Genomic DNA, 8,180 nt, shown 5'->3' with positions numbered 1-8,180 from the left:
CTAGAGCCCGGTCCGGGCCTGCGGTGTTGGAGGAGCTGCGCACCTGAGCCCCGGCACACCCGACGACCGTCGTTGAGTGGCCGCTGGGGTCAGCGCGGGGTCTCACACTCGATGCTGGAATCACCTGGAAGGGCTCCTTGTGCTCTGTTGAACTAGCCGCTTGTCGGAGTACCAAGCCCCTCAAGGTCTGATTGATGTCATCTGGGTTGACGCCCGTCCATCCACACGCAGTTAGTTACGCGTTTTGGGCTATTGGTTGCAAGGTTAGCGGTTTGAAACCACCAGCTGATCCGCGTAAAACGTTGTCTACTCCGGTAAAAAGTTAGTCGCAGAAACCCACAGGGGTAGTTTTACCTTGTCCTATAGGGCCTTCGTAAGTCGGCATCGACTCGATGACAATGAGATTGGATTTTGTTCCGTTTTGAATATCCGCAGAAGGAGTTCTAGCGGCGTTAGGGATTAACTGCCCCGTCGGCAATTTAAAACCACCAGCCACTCGGCCGGAGCTTTCTACTCCCGCAGAGTTACGGTCTGGGAAACCCACCAGGGTCGTTCTACCCTGTCCTCCAGGGTCTCTGTGAGTCTGGGCGGATGCAGACAACCCCTTCAAAAATGCTTTCTGAAATTCAAATGGCAGCGAACATTGCAAGGACAGTGCCAGGACTCCGGTGTCCCCGTCAGTGAGCATCTCGCTTGGAAACGTTTTGCCCCATTTGTTCCATCGCCCTCTTTCTAGGAAGAGCCTCGTGTTTCCTCATTGTTTTTCTGAGCTGGTCCTTTTTCTGAACTGTTTTAAGGTTTAGACGTGATACCCCGTCATCCCTAAATACTATCATTGTCTATGTCCCGCTCCACAAGAACACTCTCCTGCTTAACCACACGGCACAGTCATTCGGACCAGGGAGCCAACATGGATACAAGCTAACATTCACACTGTTTTCAACTAAGTCCTTTTCCTTTCTGCTCAGCATCCGTTTTATTTCATGACCATCTCCCTCCTCTGCCTTCAGTGGGCCATCCCTCGGTCATGGCCTGTCTTCACGACCTTGGCAGTTTTGCAGAGGACAGGATTTTTGTTCTGCAGGATGAACCTCTGCGTGAGTCTATCCCGCGTTTCCTCATGTCCACACTCCGGCCATGCCTTCTGGGCCGTGATTCCATAGAAAGGGTGCTGGCCTCTTTTGGGGCATCACTTCATCAGGAGGGCCATGCTGCTGACCACCGCTGGGGACATGGACCTTCACTGCCCTTGTCAAGGTGCTGCCTGCCAGCTTTCCTTACCACCAATGGAATTTTGTTTCCCTTGTCACTTTGTACCCTCCGTGGTTGATGCCTGCCAGAATCAACCACCACCCTGATGATGGGCCATGGTTGACCTTGGACTGTGAGGGAGACCTTGCCCTTCTCCCTCCTCACTTACTTATTCATTTTCTTAACATGGACCGAATGTGTTTATTCATTTTCACTTATTTCAGATGTACTTGTAAATTTTACTTATATATTTGTTTCGGTATTGGTTATATTATTATTTGTTTTGTTCAGTAGGTTGTAATCCACTCAAAGCACTTTTAAAATATTTTTCCACTTCAGCAACGTTACCTGTATAGCTCAGTGCTATTGATTGTATTCTTTGTGTTGGACAACCATTATTGATATCCTTTTCCAAATTATTCCATCACCGTTAACATAAGCTCAAAGGCCCCTAAGCAAAAACCCTTCCTCCTTCACCCATGGTTAAACTATAGGTCAAGTTTGGTTTCTCCTTCCTCCTCCTCCTCCTCCTTCTAAAGCAGCAGTTCTCAACCTGTGGGTCGAGACCCCTTTGGGAGTTGACTGACCCTTTCACAGGGGTCATCTGATTCATCACAGTAACAAAATTACAATTATGAAGTAGTAATGAAAATAATTTCATGGTTGGGCATCACCACCACATGAGGAACTGTATTAAAGGGTCGCAGCATTAGGAAGGTTGAGAAGAACCACTGTTCTAAAGTAAGGTGACCAGATTTAAAGCGGGACACCATTGACCCAGGGGGTGGGGGGTGTTCTTGATTAAAAATTTGGTCTATATGGACCAAATAGACCATTCCCTAGCTTGTTGTGCATTCTTTCTAAAAATAGGGACTTTTTTAAAACGCCAAAAATTGGGACTGTCCCACCAAAAGCGGGACGTCTGGTCTCCTTATTCTAAAGTCACCTTCCCTCAAAGCACTTTGCATTGTCCTGCTTGAATTGCCCCAGGTTTGGCAGTGAGGGCCCCTGTACATAGGCGGCTCCGTCTTTGGCATGCCTCCATCATTCTCTGAGCTCCTTCTTCCTTTCCACATAACATGACGTGCCAGGCGCATCTCGAAGTTCCCCCACCCCAACTCAAATTTCTTTAATGTTTTATTAGTATCTGCTTCATATCATACAACATAATCATTCAATCAGATTAAGAAGATTTCACAATCAGTGCCACAATCCACTTCAGAACATTTTCTTCTCGTACTCTTTGTTATTAGCTCGCATCTCCTCGCATCCTCCCCAGCTGTGTACCTAGGCAATTATCAATGCAGTTATCTCTATAGACCTGGACTTCATCTACAGAAAATCACATGAAACCCAGCCAGGAAGCAAGCAAACAAAAGTCAACAACAACGACTAGACAAAACAGGAAGACCCCCAAACACAAAGAAAGCAGAAAAGATTAAAAACGAAAACCTCTTGTAAAAGGGTCAAAATGGAGAACAAATGACCAGGTGCTACATTTTCTTTCTCTTATCAGTATATCCTTTTTATTTCTGTTTCTTTTTAGCATTTTATTGGTATATAGTTCACATATCATACAAATCAATAGTTCAATCACATTAAGAAGAGTTGTGCAATCATCACCACAATAAATTTTAGAACATTTGCTTTTTTTTTTAAACATTTCCTTCTAATACTCGTTATTAGTTCCCTATTTCTCCCAAACCTCCACTGCCACACCCCCAAAACCATTAATCTAGCTATTGTCTTAATAGATTTAGCGATCCAGAATTTCATATACAGGGGGAATTTTTTTTAACTAACCACACCAAAGTGAAACAGAGAAACCCTTCAATCAAAATGAAAGCAGAAAATATTAAAAATATAGAACAAACCTAAAATGGGTCAAAACTACATCTGTCATAATTGACTCCATAATATGCTCTCTGTCTGACAGGAAAGCTATTCGCAGCACTCAACTACGGTCAGAGGGGTTTCCCCAGAGGCTTAATCCACTGGGGATCATGCAAATGGATTCTGGGCTTCCACTGCCGGCTAGAGCCTTCTGCAAACCAGGTGTTCACAACTTAAGCTTTGATACCATCCCTTCCTTCAGATTTGGATTTTATTATTTACATTTATTCATTACAACTACAGACATATGCTCTCCCATGTTCATTGTGGGACAGTTCACAATGCAAGAGGCTGGAAACAGCCCAAATGCCCAGCAGTAGAAGAACGGATAAAGAAACCCTGGTCCATACACACAATGGAATGAATACTAGGCATCCCTAAAAAAACAGCGATGAAACAAACACCTAATGACATGGAGGCCCCTGGAAACCATTATGCTGACTAACCATTAAGTTAGTCAGTCACTAAAGGACAAATATTGTACGAGTCCACTACTATCATGATAAACACTACTATAAGGATAAATACTGCTATAAAGATAAACACTACTGTCAGAATAAACACCAAGACAAAGGCAGGCTGCTGCTCTCAGGGCATGTCATCTTTGAACCCATTCTCCCAAGCAACAAGGTAGAGAGCCTGCCCAGTGCCTATGGCTACCGATCACCCCTTGATATGTACATCTTGAAGACCATGTCAGCAGCGGCCTCCCCTCAGCTGGGGTCATTTTTCAAGAGGGAGGGAGAAGAAGAGGGAGAAGACCATTCAGCTGCTGCCCCAGAACATTGTGCTAAGGCCACCCAAAATCAGCAGACTCTCCTACAAGAGTGAAAAGCAGACCTGGCTGGAAGTCGAGTCATGATAGAGGGAGGGGCAGGCAATTACATTTCTGTTGGTGGGTAAACTGGGAGGAGCAGCTCCCAACTGGAGAAAAACATTTAAAAAGACCGATAGAGATCCCAAGGGGAGAATACGCCCAATACTATGTTCCTAACTGGACCCTTTTGACCTAGTTTCTATCCATCCCTTGGTGACCCAGGCCATGTAATGTAGACTACTAGGACTTTGCACTCTGACCTTTGATGGTGCACAAAATCCTTCCTAGGCCACACCGGAAGGATTCAATGTGGAAATCCCACTATGTGAACTGGGCTTGACCGCAAACACCTGTAGCAGATTTAAGGGGCCTACATACTCCCTTGGACTTAAGGCTGAAACACCCAGGTGTGAGAAGAAGCACACAACTGCTATCCCAAGGCTGTGGAATTGGTGGTCTTTGGACTTTGGTTCAGATCTCTTGCTTTAAGGGTGCTCAACGAATGGTGGCCTGGGACTACCAGATGCGTACTATTTTAAGGCTTTATTATGACCTGTATTAATCGTGTAGCCATGGTTCTGCCATTGTGAAAGAGTGTTATTGAAAGTTTTGCCCTGTCACCAACTCCCATTGTTTGTGTAGTGTCAAGTCACAGGAGAGGCTACATCCGTACAAGTCAACAATTCACGTATTGCAGCTCCAGCCAGCCCATGCTTGCATCATTTCCTTTTCTCCACAGTGTTGTTGTTTTTTTCAATTCGATACTACTGGCTAAATTAATGACACTCTCAAGAGAATTACCTTGTGCCCCAGGGAGGAATGATTTAAAATGATAATGATATCTCAGTCTAAAGTGAGCAGAGCCATATATAAATCATAGGTGCGTGAGTGGATTTTGGGCTTGCACTTGATTATAGCCCCAATCTAAGAACAGTTCGTTCTATGACATGGCCCTGCTCGGTGCTCGCCCTCATGAAGAGGCACTGCAGATATGGGTGCTACAGCAAAGCGTGGTGAAGAAACCAGACGGTACTCTCAAGAAGAATAGCATCTGGAGTCTTGAGGCTTGTCTTCGAACAAGCAGCCATCTAAGTGAGTTGTCAACTAAGTCCGCATGGAAGAAACACACCCACCTGTGTGATCCAAGGATTGTAAATCGGAAAATGTAACTCTCCTTTTCATAGAAGATGGAACTTATGAATCAAGTCTGGATGTTTTATTGATCCTTCCTTTTGGAATGTCATTGCTCCTAAGTCATTGCTTCCTGCAGACAGGAATTATATGTAAGTATGTACACAAACTTATACACACATACAATTATCTCTATATCATTATTTGTATAGCTGTCTATGTCTATACATGCCATAGTATACACTAATCCTTCCAATTTCAATCCAACACTTCAGATATCTAGTCATCTGCCTTTGCTTATTTTGTAACTCCTCATACAGTGAAAAGCTTGACTCCCATTATCCTGAACATATAGTTTTCTCAATACCCTGGTATATATTAACTATATTCATTACACCCACTCTTTGGGCACCCTAACCTCACAGACATCTCCTGGGCCACACTCCCTGCTCGGCTCCCAGCCATCCCCTGGCCTCTAAGGGAAGGAAAGGGCAGGGGGCAGAGAAGAGGTCTCACCAATGTTTCACAGGACTTCCCCTGGGCAGTGAGTGTGTGAGTGAGGAGGTGTGAGCGGTGCATTGTAGCTTCTATGTTGTTCTCATCTTTCACAGTAACCGTGGATCATTTTTGTGATGAAAAAAAAACATTTTTTTTAAAAGAAAGAAAAAAAATTTTTTAAGAAGGAAAGTAATTTGTCTTCTCGTTGTTTATTCAGTGTTCTCTATTGCCAGCAGATGGAAGGCCGTGAGGGCAAATGTGTGAGAAAGCTTTTCACAAAAGGAAATGACTTTATCGCCAAATCCTGCAAAGTGGGACACACCGGGAAGGAGCCCAGAATAAGAGCCCAAGATTTGACTCCTTCACGCTTGCTCCCCGATGGGAACCTTCTGGGCCCTTGTCTGTTAGGTCTGTCTCCCTCGGGCTCTCTGTGCTGAGAAAGACTAGTCGCACCCACAGGCATGTGCTAATGGATTAAACCTGATAGCAAAGTAGAGCTGATACCTTGCCATCACATAGCATTTTATGCTTTTCACAACAGTTTAATGGCTGTAAATCTTTTTGGCTCCTCAGCACCCCATTGTGAAAGGCAAAAGAAGTACTGTGACTCATATCTAATATGACAAGGCTTCACAACATTTGGGGGAGGAAGGAAATCCATTCCCTTTTAATTCCATTTTTCCACAAACTTTTGGAAGCCCCCTTCCCCTTATATATTTATCCATTCAAATGTATTTCCTGATCGCCTATTCAGACCTTGTGTTAGCCTCTGGGTCACAAAGGGTTATTAGCCTTGGCCTTGAAGATCTACCGAGAAGCCCATCTGTAACTGGCAACCCTTTGGTGTGATGCAATCTTCCCGTGACATCAATGAGGAAGGAAGGAAGGGACTGATGCCCCCTTTGAATAAGACGTGAAGTCATCAGCCACAACCTGTGGTGAATAAGAGCCCAGACGCTGGAGTCTGACACGAGCCACATGTGACCTTGGACAGGTCACATATTCTCTCGGCAGCTCAATTTCCCGTTCTGTAAGAGGGACAATGAAACCGAGCTTCAAAAGCATTTGTGGGACAATGTGTTGTAGTCCATATCTAATGAATCAGAAAGGCAGTCAAGTCTTGCTCTGGAAACCGAGACTCCAGGGCCAATTTCCGCATTTGCCATCTTGAGAAATCGTTTCTGAAAAACAAATCACCATGGCAAAGTAACAAATCGACACAGGCGACTGAATGTGTGTGGTTTGTGGCACCTTGAGACATGCCAGCTGTGTCTCAGCCTAGACCTGCCTCGTGGTTTTCACATCCCCAAATCAGCCTGCTTCGGGGCCCTCTGGCTTTCTGTTGGGTTTGGCCAATGGTGGGTCCCAGTAGAAAATCCACAGGCAGCAGGAGAGCGAGGTAAGACGTGTGCGTGCTCAAAATCCCGTTTCTCACTCCAGCTCCACAACTGGATCGTTGGCCATCGAGCTAGCGCCCGGCTTAGTTTCGTTTGCCGCCATCACCTTTGTGTTTCCTTGTGTCTTATTAGGTATTGTAGAGGCATCTGAGAAAACCACTGATCAGATGCCATTGCAAGTAGAAAGGGTCCCTCACCCAGACTTTAAATGGCACCCTTTTCATTGAAAATTTAGAAAACGGCTTCTTCGCTACGGTAGAACTAGAAGGCACACACTGAGAAGTAAGCCTTAGCTTTTCTCACAGTGAACTGACGAGTTGGGGCTTAGCCCCTGCCCAACAGGAGATCCTACCCTCAGTGCCCTCATCTCCCCAGTCCTCTGAGAAGGGGTTTAATGTGATGAGGGAAGTTTAGTGCCATTGCTCAAAATGAATGGTCCCTTTGGAGTCCTCTGAGACTTCTGGTGACTGGCAGCAATCTGTCACGCAGTCACAGTGTCCTTAGGCCACTCAACCCAGTCAAGGTTCAGTGCAGGATCAGACATTCACCAAGGGTTTCAAGCAGATTTCAAGGGACGTAATACCAGGATTTAGTGGCTTCTCCAGTCTTGGAGCTCAAGACACACACAGCTGCAGTCCTGGGTTCAGGAGGCCACGGTGGCTGCAGTTGCTATCAACACCTACCAAGCTGGTGGCCAAGCACTAGAAAAGAACACTGCTATGGAGAAGCACCTCAGCTCCATCCCTGGCTCAGTAACAGACAAAAGAACACGAAGATACTGTGCCTCACACCCACCTTCTCGATCTCACAAAACTGCTGCCAAGACAACTGCCTTCCATGACATCCAGAACTCTGGGAACAAGAGATTCTGGAAAATGGGAACTGGAGTCTTGCCCTTCCTACCTCTATAGTTCCAAAGGGCACTTCCCAGTAGGGGAACTGAGAGACATGGCTGCGCTGTAGAGGCTCTGCTGCTTGGGGCCTTGTTCGACAGACAGAAGCTGAGCAGCCTCCACAAAGACATTCCTCCTCGCGCCCCTGCAGTTTGCCCTCATCAGTCATGCTTGATGCTGGCCCGAGCTAGAGAAGCACAACCCTCCTGGCTCTGCCATCCTGCACCTCCGCAGCTCCTCATCACACAGGGGGTCACTCAAGCACAGCTCCTTCTTCACCTGCCCTCAGTCAGGCTAGGA

The sequence above is a fragment of the Echinops telfairi genome, unplaced genomic scaffold (genome assembly GCF_000313985.2).
Source record: "Echinops telfairi isolate 266 unplaced genomic scaffold, ASM31398v2 ScPeMD7_2573;HRSCAF=3158, whole genome shotgun sequence".
In the NCBI taxonomy this organism is placed as follows: domain Eukaryota; kingdom Metazoa; phylum Chordata; class Mammalia; order Afrosoricida; family Tenrecidae; genus Echinops; species Echinops telfairi.
The sequence above is the reverse complement of the archived record's forward strand: the minus strand, read 5'-3'. Positions refer to the sequence as shown.